Consider the following 23,727-nt stretch of genomic DNA (forward strand, 5'->3'; position numbering starts at 1 on the left):
GCACATGCTTAAAACTGTCAGCAAGGTCCTGACACTGCTCCTCCTCGCTCCACTCGAATTCTGACATCCTACTGCTGTGCTGTGTGCCCAAAAATACCTGAGACAGGTGTTTTAGCACGCCCACTGCTCCCTTAAGATGTTATGATCTTAATATTAATGATTAACAGTTTTTTTTTTGTTGTTTTTTTTTAATACTTTTCCCTGTGGCTGCACCAACATAAATGTCTTTTGCCTTCCGGCTGCTGCGAGAAAACTCGCTTCTTTGCGCTCTCTTCCTGCTGTTTTAGCAGTGAAAAGTGCCCAGGACTCTCCTGTCGCGTGCCGCACCTTCCTCACAGCTGATATCGCTCAGCTGGTAATTTCGAGCGCTGCGATCGTGTAATCGCTGGATCTGTTGACTTGAAAGTTTTTAATAATGCTCCAGAGAGCTGCCCGTGTCACTCGGCTGCTGCCGTACTACCGGGATACCGTCGCATAAGCGCGACATTTGGATTCTGCGTGCAAGGAAACTCGCGCTAAGCCCCTCCCACCCGCGGGTGGGAGCCTACTCGCGGGAGTGCTATTCGCTCATCTACTGCGCGGAGCACCGCCCACCCGCGGGTGGGGGCTCCCGCAACGCTCTTCGGCGTGCTTCTGAAATCGCGGGCCCCGGCTCCTCCCACGCAAGGGTGGGGGCCAGTCCTCGCGAGTAGTTGCACTCTGCTGCGAAGTCTGCAAGACTGGGTGCACCCCTGAGGCGCCGAGATTGCGACACGGGGCCGCCGGCCTTGCGGACTGTACCTACGTACTCACCTGCTGTACCTCAGCAGTGAGGTATAATCCTGCGACCGCAACGCGTGTGCTATAAAATATATAAACAATACTGTATTGTACCGTAGTACGTGCGCCTTCCTAACCACCCAAGAAAAACTTCACATTTTATGTTGCTCAAATACGGGCACGCATTCCAATATACACAATCACTTCTTTCTTAACATTTAATGACCTTCTTTCTTAAAATTCAATCACCCCCTTCTAGTCCATTCACACAGACACACGGAGAGGGAAAATTGTGGTACTTATCTGCTTGAAGAGCAGTAAAAGAAGAGGAGGAGCCCAAGCACAGGAAGTGGGTTGTGACTGGCTGAGAGGGCTTGGGCTACAGGGACTCATGGATTTTGTAGTTTGAAAATGAGAAAAGTTTGTTGGGCACTTTTCAAAGGTTTTATATGTGTTTTGTTGAACTGCTGAAGAGTATAATAAAGGAAGATGAAGCATAATGCTCGCCTCCAGTCTTGTCATAGAATCCAAGCTCCACACACTTCTATGACTTTCAGTCTGGATGATGAACAGACATTGACATGCACTAACAGCAGCTCTGATACTAGGAATCAGACAGAATGGGATACTAAGGCCCCCATGATAGGTGAAAAGATAGTGCCTCCATTACAATGTTTTATTTATTTTTCTGGAGCTTTAGATCAGATAAGGATTTTTTTCAAGTTACTAATTGCAATATATGATAATTGTAGATGTTAATGCAGGAACTCCAGCAAGTCTGAAAGAGAATAAAATGAAAAAAGAGAGGTGTTTATCCACTGAAGAATGTCCTTAAAACAAAAAGGACAGAAACGTGTGCATGTAGGGACAGCACAACAGCTAATAGAGCTGTGGGAAAGAGCCAGTTTAGACGCAATAGGTGTTTTGGGAGTATAGCTGGGATGCCGCAACAGCTAATAGAGCTGTGGGAAAGAGCCCGTTTAGACGCAATAGGTGTTTTGAGAGTATAGCTGGGATGCCGCAACAGCTAATAGAGCTGTGGGAAAGAGCCAGTTTAGACGCAATAGGCATTTTAGGAGTATAGCTGGGATGCCGCAACAGCTAATAGAGCTGTGGTGAAAAGCCAGTTTACACGCAATAGGCGTTTTGGGAATATAGCTGGGATGCCGCAACAGCTAATAGAGCTGTGGGAAAAAGCTAGTTTAGACGCAATAGGTGTTTTGGGAGTATAGCTGGGATGCCGCAACAACTAATAGAGCTGTGGGGAAAAGTCACATTAGTAACAGACATTTTAGGAAGTATGGCTACAAATGTAAATATCAAGTGGTGAAGGGACAATTGTTTTTTGTCATTCTGTTTTTGTAATTATGTTTAGTGTATGCCAATATGTGTTCCTCTTTAAGAGCGAAAGTCAGAAGAGTGTGCTAAACGTGGATTATTGATGCATTGATATTTCAATATACACTGTGTATTGGGTTTTGTGTAAATCTGGATCTGAATTTTTTAAATAATATTAGCAACAATAACCACTTAATTTGTATAACAAACCATGATATTATTGTGATACCACATCATGCAAACATTTACTTGAATAAATAGTTTAAAGAAAAAAAGCTACAGACTCCTTGTCTCTGGGTTTTGAAGTAATTATTGTTACTAGATTCCCCAGTGAAAACCGAGTGTTGCATTAGACTGGGAACCCTCCAGGAAACATAGAGTATATTCATTATTGGCATCTATCACGAACTGCATTTTGGGATGAAACAATTGTTGTTCAAAGACAGAAAATAAGTGTTTGCATGGGCATATAAAGCACCTATATTACTTTCCAAAAATGAATATCAGCTTAGGTGGATTGAGCCCAAAAGGAACAGAGGATATTGTTGGGTTGATGCCTGTTAAAGGCACGATGTGGGTCCCTTTCTTTAACATCTGGCATCAAAACAAAACTCTCATTGAGACCACAGACATGCAGGTAGTTCTGTGATTTTCTCACATAAAATGGAAACAAGGCCATCTTGTGAAGGGCATCCCAAATAATGTTATGTATATGAGTTACATAAAAAAGGTGGATAACAGTGAACATTTGGCAAGATCACATAAAACCCCCAATTGGTTGGTTGGTTGGTTGGTTTGATGGTTGGTTGTCAATTGGCTTCTGGTTGCTGGTCAGTTTATTAGTTGCATGATCATAAAAAAGCCAGTTGTTCAGAATTTTCCTAAAAAATAACACGGTCTTCCATTGTGCAGATTTCTTTTGAAAGAGTGTTCCAGAGCTTGACCTCCATCTTGGAGAAGGCTAATCCTGTGTGTCTCTTTCTTTTGTAGCACATTATCTCTAATAATACATTGTCACTGGACCTTAGTATCCCTCTCGGTTGCTATCGGGTGACCTTAGTTTGGATGCATTCAGCTCTATGACTCTGAAGAGCTCTGTGGGTAACACAGAGTGCCTTGAAATGCATTCTTCTTTTAGCCGGTAGCCAGTGGAGTTTTCTTAGTGCTGGGGTCATCTGTCCCCGCCCTTTTAATCTGAGCTGTGGTCTTGCAGCTGAGTTCTTTATGCACTGAATTTTCTTTTTGACTTAGTCCAGCATGCTGCGGTATATTATGCTGGTGGCATAGTTCATCATAGTGGATCTTTAATAAGTAGGATCAGTCTCAATGGGCAAATAACATGCTCATCTTACTAAACCTGTGTGATTTGTGTGCATTTTTCTCCATATTACAGACAGGTATTTATTTGGTATTGCAGCATCAGAATGGAACATAATGAAGCAGTCCTCCTCTTAATTGCAAGCCGAAGAAAACAAATAATCATTTCAATAATGTACTTTCACCCTTTCATTAAAATGTTAGAAAGCAGGGTAGTACCACCCCATTTCTATCATCTATAAACAGAGAAATACTACCAACATATAAATGAGACAATCCAAACATACTAAAACAAAAACGAATCAGTGTTCGCATGAATTCACAACCCATTTGCCAGAGAACATCAAAGTTGAATAGTTAGAAACACAACAGCAAATGCTGTCAAGTGGTTAATACATTTAACCTGCTCTGTTCTGTAATATGCACTCCATCTATGACTGTTGGTGGGACCTTTGGTCATCATGGAAGTATAGATTTAACATAGAAACATCCAATGGTGACAGACAGAGTTCTTAATTGTGAATGCATATCTTAGGCGATGAAAGAGTATACCCCATGATGAAGCACGGCTGGTACCTGAAACAACTGCTATTCATCATCAAGATCATTGGAGCACTAAACAAGGACACTTTCATTGTTGGTGGAAATGGTGGCACTTCAGCACCACTTTGTGACCAAAATAATGCTAACGAGAGAAAAAGGAAGGGGTGTTGATGAGCAGGATATCTGGTTGACGTATGTGATAAAGTCACAATCGTTGGGCCTCAGAAATCAGAGGAATCTGTACGCAAAATGACACCTGCAGGAAATCCCAATACACAAATTAGAAAATGGTTGGCGTCTCTGCAGACAGCAGGATCGTTTCCATTTCCCGGGGGTCCAATTTACTTGGGTAAACTGGTGTGGGAGAGAGCTGGAAAGCTATAGACAGGAATCTGAACAAGAACTCAGCACTGGGGCACAGGGGGCTGGACTCTAGGCATTTCTGCTGGTGTAAGAGGCAAAGTAGAAAGTTGAGGTCATTTGGAAAGGCTCTATGGAAGAAAATGGGTGTGCAGCGAAGAGGTGTAGACAGATTAGGATTTCACTAGTCTGCAGGACTCCATGCACTGCCAACGGGTGCAGCTTTGGAAAACAGCATGGAGGCCCAGATGGATCATGGATGAGCCCACCACAACATGTGCCTGTGCTCTAGAGTGCAGGCAGGTTACCAATGTTGGCAGAGCCTGCCCAATAATACTGGCTGGATTGAAAAGGGGCTTGTGGAGTTTGGAGCAGGGATGCTCCAGAAGAACTAGTGACTGCAAACCTCAATGGAGGAAAGGAACTATGGAACTGGGGGACCCTTGAGAAGAGGCACTGAATAGTAGAAAAAGGGAAGAGACATAGTCCTGCCCAGAGCTCTGTAGGGAACATAAGGAAAAATATGTAGGGGTTGCAACAAGTGGAAGACAACACTGGAGTGGTCTGAAAGGGACCTGCTACACCTGGAGAAGACCTTTGGAGAGGAAAACAAAATGCACCAGGAGTGTTTATGGCAGAAGAGAGTAGTGATGAGGAGAAAGGTCTAAGGGAAAATTAACTGGAAGAGGAAACTATCCATCGAGCAAAGGGATTAATTAATTAATTGTTCTTTTATAATGCACTTAATGCCGGGGACCAGTTTCTAAGCACCAGCTGGGATTCTAACAAGTGGTGCTAAGCGTTGTCTTGTTTCCAAGATAAACATGTTGCCCCTGAGCTATACTCTCGGCTAATAGGGATAGAAAGGGGAGGGACATAGGGTAATTTTAGAAATTCTGGATGAGGGAGACATAACACTAGGCTCAAAGAGGAATGGTGAGAACAGAGAAGGGAAAGGGATCACAGGGCTGGTGGATGGACAGAAACTCCTGGCTATATGGATGGGATGAGGTGACCTACGAAGGGTGGGGGGATCCTTAGCAGACTTCAGGAGTGGTAAGAAATAACTCTGGGGAGACAGCAGAGGAGGTCACATGTAGCTGGAAGAAGCAGAAAAAAGGAGTGGAGAAAAAAGTAGGGAAGGGACAGCAGATATATGGGTGTTGTGCAGGGAAGAAATTGAAAGGGCCCCAAAAGAAGGGGAAATGGAGAGGGCAGACTATAGAGAAAACTGGAAGGGCATTATAGCAGGGTAACTGAGACAAGCAGAGAAGAAAGGGACAAGGCAGAGATAAAAAGGAGAACAGATGGAAAAAGGAGAAGAGGAAAACGACAAAATAAAGTAGAGGAGATACTGAATGGATCTGCAGTAGGGACACAGGAGATCAGGAAAGAAAGTGCAGATGAGGTTGAAGTTGTTGATAAGGAGGAAAACAGAGGGAACAAAACCAACCGAGGCGAGGCAAGTGTGGACAAGAGATATGCCAGTGAAGGAGGAAGAGCAAAGGCTGGACAAACTTAGAAAGTGGAAAAAGAAAACTGGAGGGTGGAGAAGAAACAGTAGAAGGAACACTCCAGAGGGAAGGGTGGATTAAAAGCATGATCCGCCAAAAGAACCTTATCCTGAAAAGAAAAAAACATATAGAATCTGTGAGATCCCCAGACTAACTCCTTTTGTAAATAGGGAGGATAAGAATAATGGAAAAAATAAGAGATCTGCCTGTGACTAAGGAAAGGCCAAACTCAACGGGGTAGTGGAAACTGCTTCAGGCAAGCACTGAACATATGTATATGTAATGCGCTTACTACCCAGAGGTGTCTAAGCGTGGACCTGGGGAACAAACCTGTGTTGCTCTGCATTGTCTTGCTTCCAAGGTGAGCGTGTTGCCCCAGCGCTATCCTCCCAAGCTATAGAAATAAGACTAATGTGGGACAGAGGAGAAAAAAAAAGAAGTGAGACAGGAAAATGGAGTCCTGGGCAATGAGAGGCTGGAAGCCAGAGAAATAAGATATCCCGAAGGGAGAATGGTGGAGGATAGAGTAGACTAAAAGCCTGGCTCAAGAAAAGATGCAGAAAATGCAAGCTGGAGAGCAACCAGAAAAAAGCAGGAAGTGTAACAGCTTATTCAGAGGCCACCCTCAACACGGGGAGTTCCTTCCATTCCCAATCAAGGTGTCACACAACAAACTGTTTAATGGATTTTTTGTTCAGCCCTGAACCAGGCTGGTGAACAGAAAATATATTTATATTTATTTGGATTGTATGCAGTGGAGAGTACCCTAAATCTGCACACATCACCTTCTCTGTGGCTCACAATTAAACCTATTTTTACATAAATAAATCACATAGGTTGGTTTGGAAAACACAAATCACAATACTTTACTTTATACAGATTTTAATTCGAAGAATAATCAACACTGGTCAATGAACAAAATAAATGTACATATGCAGTGCTGTGCAATTTTGATTTTCCTGCACACTTAAAAAGGTTTGCAGTGTTGGATATAAGCGGTCTCACTTTTGCAAGCACTTCTCCCCCAGCCCCAAAATCTAAGCATCAATTATAGGCAGCACCATTCTATTCAAAGGCCAGGTCTAGGGAGTGGGGACAGTTTAGAAATGTTGTTTTGCAGACCCCCCTCACTTAAAGACCTGTGTTGGGGAGGTTTGGAGCCTGAAAAATGGGGATGATTATGAATTTTGGTTTAACACACCCCCATACACTTAAAGGCCCGTGTTGGGGAAGTTGGGCAGTTTAGAATGTTTGCTTTGCGGACCCCCCTAACTTAAAGGCCTGTGTTGGGTAAGTTGGACAGAAACATGGGGATGATTATGAATTTAGGTTTTTCAGACGCCCTCTCCACTTAAAAGCCTGCAAATTTGGACAGTTTAGAATTGTTTTTTTTTGTGGATCACGGCCACCCCTTGGTTAAATTCAATGTTGGAAGAGTGGTGACAATGGGGAATTTTGTGTTTAAGAGAGGAATACCTTTAATTTAAAAGCACGTTTTGGGAATGGGTTTCAATTGGGAATTTTCATTTTAGGGATAAGGATCTTTTGGTTTAAAAGCCAAGATATGGGATGTCAATTTTGTTTTGGTGGCAGGTATATCTTTTGGTTAAAATAAGTTTTGGTAAGGGTTCATTTGAGAATTTCCATTTGAGGAAGGGACACCCCTTCTCATTAGAGAAGTTAGGAGTGAATAGGAAAATCAAGGCACCCCAATTACTTAACATTACTATCTTGTTTTTATATTAAATTAATGTACAGTCAAATATGCTAAGGGTCTACACAGTTTCCCCCCCTCCCAACGACTGGTCTGGCTAGGCGTCCAGAGCCGGACCCGCTGCAGACCTCGTAATGTGGTGGCCCGGAATGAACGGTGCCGGTCCCTTACCGGCACCATTCATTCCGCGGCCGCCAGCCTCGTAATGAGGCCCAATGTCATCAGTGACTCCACAAGTCCGCATTGGCAAATATTCTGCTAGCATTCCAAAATACGCAGGTGATGCGTTAAGAAATAAATGTAATTAAGTAAATATATTATCCCTGAAAAAAGCACCAACGAGTGTATGGTTATCAAATTTCCCTTAAAGTGAAGTATGAAACACGTGTAGGCCATACATTACTTATGTAATTAAGGAAAACATAATTTTTTATTAGAAAGAGACCTTTCAAAGTTATGCTACCACATTTATGCACTATTTTTGGCTCTTTATTTCTCACACTGCAACCATGTTTAGAAAGTACTCGTTCTTAAGAAGGAAAACTTCTGATGTGAATGGAATGTGTAGGGCATGGAAGAATTATGCTGTATTTGAGGTTGTCCCGAAAAAAAGTATCTACTCAAATGGTCCCTGGTCAGTACTTCCTTTTGTACTTGGCCCCATTTGAACGCGTCCATTGTTAAATTATGAATCCTTTTTAAGAATGTTGTGGAGTTACTACCCATGCACTATATTAAAAAAAGTGAGTACTTCCTCCTTTCGGAAACATTTAATTTCTCACCTCACATCACATCACATCAAACTATGTACCCAGGCATATATACTGATAATGTTCAGCTTTTACATTATGTTGATCACTAAATGTTTTAGGCAGTGTAATAATAGCTGTTATTATGGCCCAACGTAAGGATACTCACTACTGCTAGGATTCAAACCTGTGTTTTGCTTTCTAGACACAGATGTCTAGAGCAAGCACTTAACGCACAGGACTATCTTGAGTGAATGAACATTTTTCGTGCTCTAACAAAACACCTCGGTTGAAAGTAACACATTCAACAGCCAATAAAAAGGATTTTTATATACAAATTTCAAATGACATGATGTGTTAATCCTCTTTCTACCCTGTATGTTCCATAATGTCAACACTATATACACTCTCACAGCTTTAGGCAAAGTGTAGACAGATGGTGTGTGTCCATCATGGACGCTGTCTGTTTTAGACGCCACAAGAAGATACACTCTCCATCTCAGCCTGCTGGGTTTAAGGAAAGCTTTAGAAAGGTGGCTCTTCACTTACCCCAAGCCAGTGGAAGATCCTGACACAACTGAGCACTAGAAAAAGACTGCACACATGCACGCGCACATTCGTTGTCATCTGGCACCCACACTGATCTGATCCTCCTCGGACACCTCTAGCTTCTTCCATCTCAAGGGCATCTGCACACCCACTCTTGAAGGCACACACAGCAGAAAGTGTTCAGCATGCTACTCTAAGGAACCTCCGTAGTTCACACCTCCCTCTCTCTCAACTGGCAATGTCAAGAGTATGTGACAGGTTGCACTTCACAAAACAGTTACTAAAGTAACTTCACATGTATTTCGGGTGATTGGATTAGGATTAGCCAAGAGTGTATGAGGTGCTTGTATATCACTGCTCTCATGGTGTTAGAGACACATCCATTGGTTTCCCCTATCAGGTTAATTTTTGGGTTTAAGTATTTTTTTCTGTTCCTAATGACAATATATGTATATTTATGGGTTTTACGTAATGCAGAATGGACTGCACCACCAAAGAAAATGCATGTGAATCGGTGTACAGTGGTGGCCTGCCACTATGTATGGGGGGCACTACCCTCTTTAGTCTGAGTGACAGGCAGTACAGTCCCTATGCGCTTTATTTGCACGGGCGACTGTGTTTCCTGTCTCTCAACAGGGGCACGTCTGTGCTACGCATATTTTTTATTTGTTGCAAAGCCCTTTTGGATGTGCAACAAAAGTAACATGCAATAATGGGAGGCAGGGGAGTAGCGAAAGACTGGCCCACCGAGTAGTGTAGACACGCTGTGTGACAGGAGAAGAGTCCTCTTCTGTCAGTCGGCATGTGCCTACATCGCAGTGAGGATGGTAGGGCCATCCCGTCTTCCCCATGTTCTTTGGAAGTTTACGGCCACATTTATTCTTAATATTTCAAAACCATGACAACACATATCACTCATCAATGTGACCCAAGAACATCATAACACTCTATACGTGAGTGATTCTACTTTGTCAATTATATTTAATCAATTTATATACATGTTGTTTTCCCCTGAAAGGTGGTCCAGGTGATACCGCCTGAACTCTGCCCCTTATGGGCACCGTACTGCGGTGCAGTCTCCCTCCTAGTGCGGACCTCCCGACCATACCCTTGTTGGGCAATCCCAGGAGGCACTCTTGTCTTTCTCTGGCACCGTTGCCACCCCTGGCCCTGCCCCTGCTTGGCTCCTCCTGGTTGGAACGCCACCAGCCCGAAACTACCCAGTGATAGGCAGACCGTGCCCTTGCCACTGTGTCCTACCAGCCTCAGGGTCCCCGGAAGTGGCTACTCAATGTCCACCAACCTCCCCCAAATACCCACTCCATTACTCCAGGGAGGGTGGGATGGGAATTTCAAACAGGTTGGTGGGTTCCCCAGGGGCGACTTGGTGTGTCCATGATGTCGGTGCAGGGCAGGAGCAGCGGGCAATCCGATCTCCCCCCGATCCTGCCCTCCCCCTTTTATGCACCTAATTTGGTGCCACTTTTCCCCTGCCGGCTCCCGATAGGTGCATAAAAGAGGGAGGGCAGGAGCGGAGGGGACATCAGATGGGCCCCTCTTCCCTCTTGATCTGTTTTTGAGCGTCTCACCCAAGCTGAACCACGGGACACCTTAGAAAAGACAGATCTGACAGTGCCATGCCCCCTGATCCCACTGCCCTGGAGGCTCCCACTATTTCCCCAATCCTGAATGCCCCAAGAAATGCTGGTATGAATGCCGTGTTGAACAGGGCAACCTTGTAGTTGTCCCTGCATATCTCCCCAAGAGTTACCACCAACATTCTTAGTTTTTAATGGTCCAAGGGTTTCCTAGAGGGCCTCTGTTCCTTACCCAGCTTCTACCAGTCCACCAGAGCCTGTTTTACTGCAAAATCCAAGGATGGACTCTCCACCCAGTGCAGGCCTGCCACAAACCTCACAGCTGTCACTTTAATCTTAGCTGACCCCAACGACATCCCAGTCCTGTGTAGGTGTCCCAAGAAACTAATGAAGGAATCGCGGTGAAACATGTCCCCTGCCCTGTATTCCTCAAAGCCCTCTTGTAAGCTGCCTTTGTCTTTTTAGACAGGGAACCTGTGATCAACGGTGCTATATTTTGGCACCAAGACTCCAAAGAGTGTCAGGTAAAGGGGTCATCAGTTTCTCTGCTTGGGGTAGCCATATCCAAATGTATGCATCTTAAAACGAGACAAGGCATTTGCTGCATTATTCATCACACCTGGGACATGCTGCACATGAAAATGTATCCCTTCATTCAAACCCAGTAAAACCAGGTGCTTCAGTAACCTCAGCACCATGGGACAGGATGCCCTCTTATTATTAATGACCATCACCACTGACATGCTATCGGACCAAAACACCATATGCCTCCCCCGCAGCCCCTCCACCCCAGACTGTGATGGGTAACAATTCTAAGATGGTTACATTTCTAGTTAAATCCCTGCTGCCCCACTCGGCCAGCCATTCAGGCCCACACCAATCATTTCTCAAGATGGCACTGAAACCCATGCTGTCTGCAGCATTATGTACAGCCCAATCCTGGCGCATGAGTGTGCCTCTTTTGGCCATACCTGTACCCCATTGAACCCTACTGTAACACAAAAGATCAAGACCGACAAGTGATAGACAGACGGAACTGATTAGATTAATTTCTAATCACACAGCTTCGCTTTGTAAAGAATAAATAATGTTATTTTGTCAGTATAAATAACCACATTTCAGTAATATGCACCATTCAAAAAAACATCTAATTGCAAACCCAGTTTTAGCACGAGTCCATCCACACCACACTAACCATGTATCATCATTACCAATCACTCCCCACACAACAACTCATACCAAATAGACTATAAAAAAGCCCTTTACATTTAGTGAGGGCTTTCCACTAACACCTTAGTTCCCATCTTATATTACACCCTGTTGCTTTTTTACAGTTTGTCCATTTTTGTTTTAACAACAAAAAAGTTGTTGACACGTTTCAACCAAAATGTTTGAGCCTTGTCCCTTTGCTGCTCCAGCCTTCTTCAGGACATAGGTGGGTGCTGTATTATGTCCACTGCTTACAACCTTTTGTACTCATGATTATATAAAAAGCAAACCAAATAGCTAGCATTAAAAGTTCTGTCTACACTTCTTTTTTATCACTCGAATACATCACTTGAAAGTTTACAATGAAAATCAATGAAAATCAAGGTGCATATCTCAATTATTGAGTTCTGGACCTCAGGTCTTTGCACTTTATCATGCTCAGGTGACTGCCTCACTTGAAAATGAAACCACCTAATGATACCGAGATACAAGGTACAGAAACGGAAATGCTCAGATTCCTCTATCTCTCTCTGTATATACAGAAATGGACAAATCACTCTACATGGTAATCCATTCTCTTGTCTCTCCAATTACTTACACATTACTGGTGCTCCAAGCATAGACAAATCTCTGCTGTACCCTGTCTTCTGTTCTCTTATGCCACCCTTCACAATCAAATGGATGTCTGCAAGAGGCAAGAGCATCTCATTCACATCAGCATCTATCTTTCTGCTCTCTGTCTCCATTTATCAACACGATATAGGTACTCACTTACCTATGTGTTTACAGTTCTGGGGTCGGGGATCCAGTGTAGAGACACCACAGTCGCAGCTTCTATCTTTCTTCTCTCGTAAACCCTCTCAGGGGAAAGGCTTATTTCACTCCTACATTCTAGAAAGAGGAGGAGTGCCAACCTGTTAGAGATGTATTACATAAAAATTGAAAATACACCCTGGTATTACTCACTAGTGGGGTAGTATTACGTGACACTAACAGCTCTCTATGGGCTTTCATTTCTGAGACCGTACTGTATAGCTATTCCTAGTATAATCTGGGGTATCTCTCATACTGGCGGGCTGTTCATAATACCTGTTTTTCCATATCATTCTCCCACCGCGAATGACATCTCTGTCTCTCTCCTGCTGGTCTAACGTGTGTAAACCTGCTTATTCCAATATAGGCTAGAGTCTATCTCACACTAGAGGGCTGTTAATAGTGCCCATTTAGCACATATCATTCTCCTCACATGAGTAACATCTCTATCTCTCACCTGCTAGTCAAACGTATATCACCTGGCAGAGTCTCTCTACAACATGGCAGACTATCCAAACCAAAACCTACAACTACCGCATGCCCCGTATGCATATCATCACTGCCAATCTTGCGAGACCGCCCTGAATTGCAATTTGATACGGGCCAGTCCCCACTACTTCCGCACCCCATTGGACCCTGCCAAGAATTAATCCCAAACTCTGAGGTCCTGCTTTACCGATAGAGACAATCTTGTGTGATGTTTTTCCGTCAACCCATTCATTGCCCCCGTTATTGCGCGCAAAAAGAGGCACCCCATTGGAAAAATCCTGAACGCAAAATTCAGTTGTCCCACCAAGTGCTGCAACCTTCCTAGCGTGACCTTATTTGCTTGTAGGCAGATGGAGACCGACTACCTGAACTCCTCTACCTTTTTCCGCTGGAAGCCAGCACTCCCCACGTTCAGTCAACTTCGATCCCCTAAAAAGTGATAGTAGTGACGGGATCCTCTGTTTTATCTTTTGCGAGAGGTACTCTTGTTACTTCTTGGAATTCCTCCAGCATGCGCTGGAACTGCCCTGATCCCGGCTGTCCCAAAATTAGGAAGTCATCCAAATAATGCACAAAAAGGTATTGAAGGTTTCGAAATAACTGCAGGATATGGAGCACCCCATGGATAGGCACTTATCAAAGTAAAACTGTCCCCCCGCCTGAAACCCCAGCAGATGATTATCCTCGGGGTGCACCGGAGGAGCCTAAATGCAGACTCAATATTTGACTTTGCTAGGAGGACACCTCTTCGGAGCTCACGCAATTGAGTCTGTGACTAACCTAACTGACCATGGGCCTCATTACACGGATGGCGGTAAGGATTTACCGGTATCGGTAAAATACCGGTACCGGTAAATCCTTACCGCCTTACTACGAGGTCCCTTTGCGGGTTGGGGGATTTAACGTCTGCTTTTTGCAAGCATTAAAAACCAACCCGCAAAGGGACCCAGGGAGCTAATTACGGTACCGCAATTTGCGGTATCGTAATTAGCGCCTTCCCCATTCCCATTGAGCCCTATGGGGCAAAAATGGGAATGGTGAAGGGCAATGGTGGAAGGGGGAATTACCGCCCCGCCAGCCTTGGAATGGGGCGGTAATTCCCCTTTCCGCCAAGGCGGTGCCGGTATTTTACCGGCATGAACCATGGCGCTAATAGCGCCATGGTTCTCCGCCATCCGTGTAATGAGGCCCCATGCCTCCTCGCTGATTGCATCATTCACTGATGCCCACTTTGGGAAAAACAAGTTATGGATCATTCTGAACTTGTCCTCCTCCTTCTTAGGCACAATCACCACTGGGGAACACACAAACTCACGGAAAAGGGGGTGGCTGAAAGGCCCCCCCCACCCTACCCAGCCTCCTCTCTTTATCAATTTTTGCCATCAATATGCCCATATTGCTAAAAGCAGAAAACCGTTTTTTTGGTACTGACGGGCATATGGCCCCTTGTATGGGAATGTGAAAACCTTTTGAAAATCCCCCTACCAATAACTCTGCTTCCCCCCAGCCCTCGGGTATCTGTTTGCCCATAAGCACCACACATCAACTTGGATAGGTGTGGCAATGCACTCTACCTCCGTGCAATATTGCCCCTGCTACTTGTGCTCCCTGCCTTTTCCTTTTATTAGACACTTTAGCTCTGGGTCACCCCCAAATCCACAGAAGGGGCATGCATGGTTGAATTTGCAATTTGTCCCGGTGTAGGTTTTTTAATTGGTTTCCCAGCAGGTTCCCTTCCTATCCCCCCTTGGGGAAAGCCCGATAGGCCTGCCCTGTTTTTGGTGCCCAAGCACCTTGTGCCATCCTGGCTTGAGGGCGCACCATGGTGCAGCTGGCCCAAAGGTCCATGACACTGGTCCCCCAGTCCAGCTGCACGTGTGCTGCCTTGGAAGCCCTAAACCTCTCATCATAGTTCAACCAGGCACCAAATGCACATTCCCGGTACATGAAAAGGATCAGGTGCCAGTAAAACCACAGTTTCTGATTTAACTCCGGGAACTTTTCCACCATCACTGATGAAAAACTTGCAAACCCTGATGTCCAGTTGACTACTGTTCTGTTCACCTGCACCTTTTTGTCCTTCCCTTCCCCCTTGTATTCCTTGACCTCCTCCATTACTGTAGAGTTTGGCAGTGCAAACACATCAACAAAGTTCTCTTTCCAAATAATATCTTTTAACTCGGGGGACACATGCCATGTGAGGATACCTGATGGATAGGCAATGGGGTCCGTGAGTGCCCTTGCATCCCCCATTGGTGCCCCAGCTGTGGACGCACCCATCATCTCTTGAGGCGCCCCCATCCCCCACCATAATTTTTGACTGTGCTACAGGTGAACCCTGGCTAGCCCACCCCTTTGCCGCAGTCTTGTTAATAAGCGGGGTACTCATGGCACCCATACTGAGCGGTCCTGCGCCTGTCGCCATCAAATTCCCCTGCACGGATGCCCCCAAGCCACCTGACCCTGCGCCAGTTCCTGCCCCTGCGGCCCAAGTTCTCCCTGCACCCCTGCTACTCCCAGGCCCTGTGTGCCTGCCATACCCCCATGCGCCCCCCCAGTGGCTTCTCCTGTACCATGTTTTGCTTTCTGTTGACCCCATAATGCTTCCTGTATCTGACGCCACGGGGCCCCTGTGACCACTAGTCCCTGCTGTTGCCCTCCCCAGGGGAGCCATCTTATGAATTTCCTGGGGGTGCCCAGATAGAAGGAAGTGATATCGCCTGCAGAGATATCACCACATTTGCACTTAGTCGCCAACTTGGTGAAAGGGAGGGGCGCAGAACAATGGAAACATTGACTAGCGTGTTCTGCATATGCTAAAGTCAAGCAAGAAGGAGATGCAAGCCTTCCAGTTGCATTCCAGTAAGCCATCACCGCCCCTACTCCACCTCTTTATAATCATCCAGGGTGCAGCAGCCCTCAAAAGGTGGAGCAACACCACTTGGATGGGAGAACAAGACAAGACCATGATTACTAAACAAAAGGTTCAGCTGCAAGAAGTACCACCACCACCAAAAAAACCTTTCGGAATTCAAGGGAAAACAAGAACAAGTAAAGACATTACTTTATGAAAAGGGCAACGTTGCTTTGTCATGATCTGCATCATACCCTGCAAACCGGAACATAACCTTCACCTCAAAGGTGGTCTAAATGCCCACCTGAAGGTATGGCAGGTTTTGCACTAGATTGTATTGCTGTGCCAGAAGAAAGGCTATGGAAAAAGTTGGGTCACTGTGCTCTGGTGCAAGAGAAACTACTTTGAGAACCGGGCAGACTTATTATTGGAAAGCAATATAGTTTTGGGTCCACCTTCTGTGTGCATATATGTATTATGCTTAATAACCTTGGGTTGTGTGTATGATAAACATTAGATGCCATCTGTTTCGTCCCTACGTTTTCAGTAAATCACTCTTCGGCACATCACCAGGATATGTGGCCAACTACCATGGGTTTACCACACTAATCTTAGGAAGGAAAAAGACCCCGGCATGCACAGTAACAGACTCAGCGATGGACTGGCCTGTAGGGAACTCTGAAGATTTCCCAGTAGGCCTATGCATCCTGTGCCTCTTTTGTATGATAACCTATTTTATTTCCAAATCATCTCGTAGGAAAAGGGTTGAGCTTGCTGATATGGGGACACTTTGAACATTATTTCCAGGTCCTCTTTTAGACTCATGGTTATTGGGCATGGGCATGCAGTTCCGTTTTAGTCAGGATTTGTTGCCAGATTTTGCACTGTAGCCTGATCCGGTCACTGCTGCAAGCCACCCCATTACAGAGAGGTCCATTTCATGCCGGACGGTTAGGTTTACCCGAGAGCTTCATGGTGAGGAGGCGAGGGCATAGTTTATAGTACTAGGTGCCGCGAGGAGTGCTGTGAGAAGTGTATGCACAGCGGACCACATAAATGTCAGAGCTTTTGATTTGCAAATGTGGGCAGGTCTGTGTGGGGCAGCTTGCCTCCCCCACCACCAGTGGCTCTTTCAAGAGCCATACCAGGACATTTGGCAGTGGGACACCACTCCCGTTCGGCCCTCAGGCAGGCCACACGGCAGGACAATGAGGTAACCGAGCAGCACAGTGTTCCTGATCAGCACTCTCATAGTCTCTATTAAGCAACAAAGGTCCACAAAGAAAAGTACAAAAAGGAAACTATATATTAGACGACTATTTGATGTAGGCATATATAATTGTTACCTATTCTGTTAACATATACTATGTGATGTTATTTTAACATATGCTGTTATGCTAGGATATGTTATTTTATTATAAAAGCAGTTCATGAGGACATTTATACCATTGACCTGTCTTCATTGTGCGATAGAAAGATGATTACAGAAGGGTCTGGAATGGCTCCTTGAACTGACCGTACCCTATTGCTCAATCTGATTATTATGTACAGGAACCATAGCCACAATAAGGGCATCCTGTATGCACAGATATTTTGCTAGCCAAGTGCACCATATAAGCCATATTTCCTGAACTTGAAGTTTACACAATTAGGGGTAGTAAGTATTGTGTTCTGTGTGTCGCAGACAGCCCTAAAGGCAATTATTTTTATGACTGGGAGTAGGAGAAATACATGACTAATACGGTCCCCATAAAAGCGATGCAGGTGAGGTCTATCGGCAGCATTCTAGATCAGTTTCCTTTTTAGGAGAGCCTCAAATTGGTGGCCTAGGAAGAGATCACCTGCCTAATCCAGACGCCAGGAAACTGGGGTTACCCGATGGCAATATCCTGGAAACTGAAAAATGATATACAAATATAAGAATAGTTAGTATTATTAAGTATGCAAATTTGCTAATCCAGAGGAGTACTTATTGCAAGTTATGGGCTGAGGGAATGAATCCACAGGTCTACGGTCAAAACCTCAGTGCTAATCCCATTAACAAGTACCCTTGTCTTGCTTTCGTTTAGAGCAAGATGTTAAATTTGGCAATGAGAATATTTCCAGAAAAGTACAAAATAATCAATGTTCCATCACCGCCACCATACAGCACCATCTGCAGGTAGTTGGCTACTGAAAGGACAACAGCTCGGGCGCCTTCAATCAGTAAAGTGCATGTTTGCACGTGTGGAGAACAGTATGCAATGATGACGCAGTTAGTAGGGTTGTTGGTTGGTTAGTTTGGTGGGTGTGATTAATTAATTCCTGGATTCGGAAGTGTTGTATCTTCAAGATAAATAGCTCAATACGTTTATTAATGTTCCATAATGAGAGCTAGTAAATCCAGTAGTAAACAATTTAAGACAATACATGTTTAAGGGCCTGGGTTTAAGGAGATGTGTCTTGTATGTGGACATATTTGTCTATCTCAACATAACTTCCAAAACCTCTAGGGTAAGCTCTTCCGACCAGCACTACACCTGTGGGCTGAAATTCATACAGCTGCCCTGCTGATTCTACCAATATTACCCCAAGGGAGTCAGTCTGTTTTTCCCTTTTGTCCCTCTGCTTCTTTTAGCTGGAGGAAATGCTTCCCTCAGGGTCTCCCCCTTCCTTGTGGGGCAGCTGGCCCCTTCCTCTGATGCTGATGGAGCCATGTGCTGCTCCCCTTCCCCACACAGCTGGTTCATTACACTGTCGATACCCAGCTCCTGGAGCATGGTGGACAATGCTGCAACTTTTGCTGCGTCCATCACAAGCTCTCGTGTTCCCCGTGCCCACTACCTAGCTCACACACCATTTCCTCAGTTATACCTTTCTAACAATCAAACAATGCTTCACGCTGCTTCCTAGCTTCCACGATCCCGATTGCAGCCAATTAGATTGTGCATCGACTCCTTTTTTTTGTGAGGAGCCAGCAGGGGTGGGGGGGGGGCCTTGGGCTGACACAAGGTATCTAAAGAGGTAAGGAGTTGTGGGGAAGGGTGTGATGCTGGAAATGCATCAGAGGGACAGGGCCTCCGAGACACAGCAGCTTTCAGTTGGTGAAGGAGAGCAACAGTAATACTTCTCTTCCAGTAAGGCTTCAAGGTCAAGCATCAGTTTCACTCCAGTTACTCTTCGTAGTTTGGACTTCAGCTCTGAACACGATTCCTAGCAGTGAGAGGTCCCCAGATATACTATTGATCTCCCATTCATTCCGCTGGGTCACATTGAAGCATCCAATCACTACGAAGAGCATTCATGCAGGCAGGCAACCAATCAGGCACACAGTGCATTCAGGCCATTCACTTCTCTCCAGACACTCACAACAATTTATGTGTATTGGGACAAGTACCAAGCCATTCAACACTTCATACTGTATTCATACCGGTTTCGGGCAGGGCTGTCTTAGTAATTGTGTCAACCACCAGATACTAGACACCCACAACATAGAATGCGTATTCATCAAACACTCCATTCACCCAGGTCCCACCCACAGGCGTACCCACAACATACGGTCGTTGGGAAGGCTCCAGCCAGTCTGGTCAGCACTTCCCCACACTACCACATATGGAACTTCCATCCAACAGCCAGTCAGGGGAAGGGACAGAGGCAGGACTTCCTGGGACTTCAGGAAGATCAAGGTAACAGGCGATGGAAGGCAAGAGGCCATGGGGGCCATTTTGTCTCCATCAGGAATTTAACGATTCCAATGACAGGGCCTGGGCATCCCAAAATGGAGGACACTCAGGACACCAGTCATTTCAGCACGGAGCTGCCACCAGCCCATACCCTGCTCTGTGGGCCACCCACAGGTGCCCAAAAACATACACTAGGGGCACAGGGTTGCACTCCTAACCATGGGTGCCATAAGGGTATCCCATGGGTCTGTTCACCAAACCAGGAGAGAGAGCTGCACCGCCAGGAGACCCACACAAACTCCTGTGCGGAAAACACGACAGAACACGATAAAAAGCAGTAAAGGACAAGGATACGGAGGCCCTGTCCCTCTGATGCATTTCCAGCATCACACCCTTCCCCACAACTCCTTACCTCTTTAGATACCTTGTGTCAGCCCAAGGCCCCCCCCCCACCCCTGCTGGCTCCTCACAAAAGTCCTGGGGGCAGCAAAAGCTGCCCTCGACCTATCCAGTGTGGCTGCCACTGTGGGGAAGAAGTGTGCAGAAGAAGTGTGGAAGTGTGCAGAGAAGGGTCCATGCAAACAAGATCTGTTTTTGTTTTAATTTAATGTGTACATATGCATGGAAGAATTGTATACATGTATCTATGTATGTAGGGGTTTGTTTTTATGAATGAGTGCATGCAAGGAGTTATATGAGTGATCTGTGAACATGTGTGTGTGTGTGTGTGTGTGTGTGTATGTGTGTGTGTGTGTGTGTCAACCCCCCCCTAAATTTAGGGGTGGCAGCATTTCATTTTTTTGTTGCTTTACCCTTGATGCACAGTAACATGCATCAAAGTAAAAGCAAAAATGGTAAATTAGGTGTTATTTCTGGCTAGAATGGCATTAAATGTAGGCCAGACTATCCATTTAATAACACTTATTTTTATTTTATCTTTGATGCACAGTTACTATGCATTAAGTGTAAAGTAAACATGATACATGTTACAATTAATGTAGGTCATTCGAGTCATGCAATACCACATATATTTGCTTTGCCCTTAGTCCACATTTATTGTGCACCAAGAGTAAAGGAAACATGATAAGTGTTATTACATGGCTAGTCTTCCCTACATTAAATGTAGGCCAGGGCCAGACTAGCCACGTAATAAAACATGTGTGTTTTACCCTTGTTCCACAGTTACTGTGCATCAAGGGCCAAGCAACCATTGCACCTTTTGTCACTGGCCTACATTGAATGTAGTCCAGTCTATTCTGGAAACAACACATCATGTTTGCTTTACCCTTGATGCACAGTTATTGTAAATACAGGGTTAAACACACATGATAATCATTATTATCTGGCTAGACAGTCCTACACTGAATGCAGGGCAGTCTAGCCAGGCAATAACACTTATCATGTTTGCATTAGCCTTAATGTGAAGAAACAAATGCTATTGTCAGAGCTTGCTCTTCTAGGCGCAGAGGCAGCACAAACGCAGCAAAAACACCTCCCTCCCCGTTAGGTCTTAGCACCTGGGAATTGACAGCACAGGCCACCTTGACCCTTCGGGGAAAGAGGGTTAGGGTCCGTTGGATGGATAGGTACGGGAAGATAGGAACACCGGTAAAAGGGATAGGTAGAGGTTGTGGATGGGAAGAGGGGATAGCAGGGTCACATGCTCCTCGGCTCCAGTTCCAAGAATACTCCGCCCTTTCACACTTGCACCCTTCACTCACTCTTCTACTGTGTGTCTTTTATCACCCTGGGTTTTTGTGCTGGAGCCCTCACCAGGACATTCTCAGACTTCTCTGAAGTACAGATCACGAGTATGTGCCTTGCAGAAAATCATACATTACCTCATGCACGATTTATTCTCTCCCCCACATTACTGCATGCAAGGTTTTAACACTGCTTTAACTTCATGCAGCTACAATTGCGATTCCCCCAGAAATAACCTGAAAAAGCACTTAGCTTCGTTTTGCCAGAATCCTGTGGCTACAGGTGAACCCTGGCTAGCCCACCCCTTTGCCGCAGTCTTGTTAATAAGCGGGGTACTCATGGCACCCATACTGAGCGGTCCTGCGCCTGTCGCCATCAAATTCCCCTGCACGGATGCCCCCAAGCCACCTGACCCTGCGCCAGTTCCTGCCCCTGCGGCCCAAGTTCTCCCTGCACCCCTGCTACTCCCAGGCCCTGTGTGCCTGCCATACCCCCATGCGCCCCCCCAGTGGCTTCTCCTGTACCATGTTTTGCTTTCTGTTGACCCCATAATGCTTCCTGTATCTGACGCCACGGGGCCCCTGTGACCACTAGTCCCTGCTGTTGCCCTCCCCAGGGGAGCCATCTTATGAATTTCCTGGGGGTGCCCAGATAGAAGGAAGTGATATCGCCTGCAGAGATATCACCACATTTGCACTTAGTCGCCAACTTGGTGAAAGGGAGGGGCGCAGAACAATGGAAACATTGACTAGCGTGTTCTGCATATGCTAAAGTCAAGCAAGAAGGAGATGCAAGCCTTCCAGTTGCATTCCAGTAAGCCATCACCGCCCCTACTCCACCTCTTTATAATCATCCAGGGTGCAGCAGCCCTCAAAAGGTGGAGCAACACCACTTGGATGGGAGAACAAGACAAGACCATGATTACTAAACAAAAGGTTCAGCTGCAAGAAGTACCACCACCACCAAAAAAACCTTTCGGAATTCAAGGGAAAACAAGAACAAGTAAAGACATTACTTTATGAAAAGGGCAACGTTGCTTTGTCATGATCTGCATCATACCCTGCAAACCGGAACATAACCTTCACCTCAAAGGTGGTCTAAATGCCCACCTGAAGGTATGGCAGGTTTTGCACTAGATTGTATTGCTGTGCCAGAAGAAAGGCTATGGAAAAAGTTGGGTCACTGTGCTCTGGTGCAAGAGAAACTACTTTGAGAACCGGGCAGACTTATTATTGGAAAGCAATATAGTTTTGGGTCCACCTTCTGTGTGCATATATGTATTATGCTTAATAACCTTGGGTTGTGTGTATGATAAACATTAGATGCCATCTGTTTCGTCCCTACGTTTTCAGTAAATCACTCTTCGGCACATCACCAGGATATGTGGCCAACTACCATGGGTTTACCACACTAATCTTAGGAAGGAAAAAGACCCCGGCATGCACAGTAACAGACTCAGCGATGGACTGGCCTGTAGGGAACTCTGAAGATTTCCCAGTAGGCCTATGCATCCTGTGCCTCTTTTGTATGATAACCTATTTTATTTCCAAATCATCTCGTAGGAAAAGGGTTGAGCTTGCTGATATGGGGACACTTTGAACATTATTTCCAGGTCCTCTTTTAGACTCATGGTTATTGGGCATGGGCATGCAGTTCCGTTTTAGTCAGGATTTGTTGCCAGATTTTGCACTGTAGCCTGATCCGGTCACTGCTGCAAGCCACCCCATTACAGAGAGGTCCATTTCATGCCGGACGGTTAGGTTTACCCGAGAGCTTCATGGTGAGGAGGCGAGGGCATAGTTTATAGTACTAGGTGCCGCGAGGAGTGCTGTGAGAAGTGTATGCACAGCGGACCACATAAATGTCAGAGCTTTTGATTTGCAAATGTGGGCAGGTCTGTGTGGGGCAGCTTGCCTCCCCCACCACCAGTGGCTCTTTCAAGAGCCATACCAGGACATTTGGCAGTGGGACACCACTCCCGTTCGGCCCTCAGGCAGGCCACACGGCAGGACAATGAGGTAACCGAGCAGCACAGTGTTCCTGATCAGCACTCTCATAGTCTCTATTAAGCAACAAAGGTCCACAAAGAAAAGTACAAAAAGGAAACTATATATTAGACGACTATTTGATGTAGGCATATATAATTGTTACCTATTCTGTTAACATATACTATGTGATGTTATTTTAACATATGCTGTTATGCTAGGATATGTTATTTTATTATAAAAGCAGTTCATGAGGACATTTATACCATTGACCTGTCTTCATTGTGCGATAGAAAGATGATTACAGAAGGGTCTGGAATGGCTCCTTGAACTGACCGTACCCTATTGCTCAATCTGATTATTATGTACAGGAACCATAGCCACAATAAGGGCATCCTGTATGCACAGATATTTTGCTAGCCAAGTGCACCATATAAGCCATATTTCCTGAACTTGAAGTTTACACAATTAGGGGTAGTAAGTATTGTGTTCTGTGTGTCGCAGACAGCCCTAAAGGCAATTATTTTTATGACTGGGAGTAGGAGAAATACATGACTAATACGGTCCCCA

The sequence above is a fragment of the Ambystoma mexicanum genome, chromosome 7p (assembly GCF_040938575.1).
Source record: "Ambystoma mexicanum isolate Mex_15411 chromosome 7p, UKY_AmexF1_1, whole genome shotgun sequence".
In the NCBI taxonomy this organism is placed as follows: Eukaryota; Metazoa; Chordata; class Amphibia; order Caudata; family Ambystomatidae; genus Ambystoma; species Ambystoma mexicanum.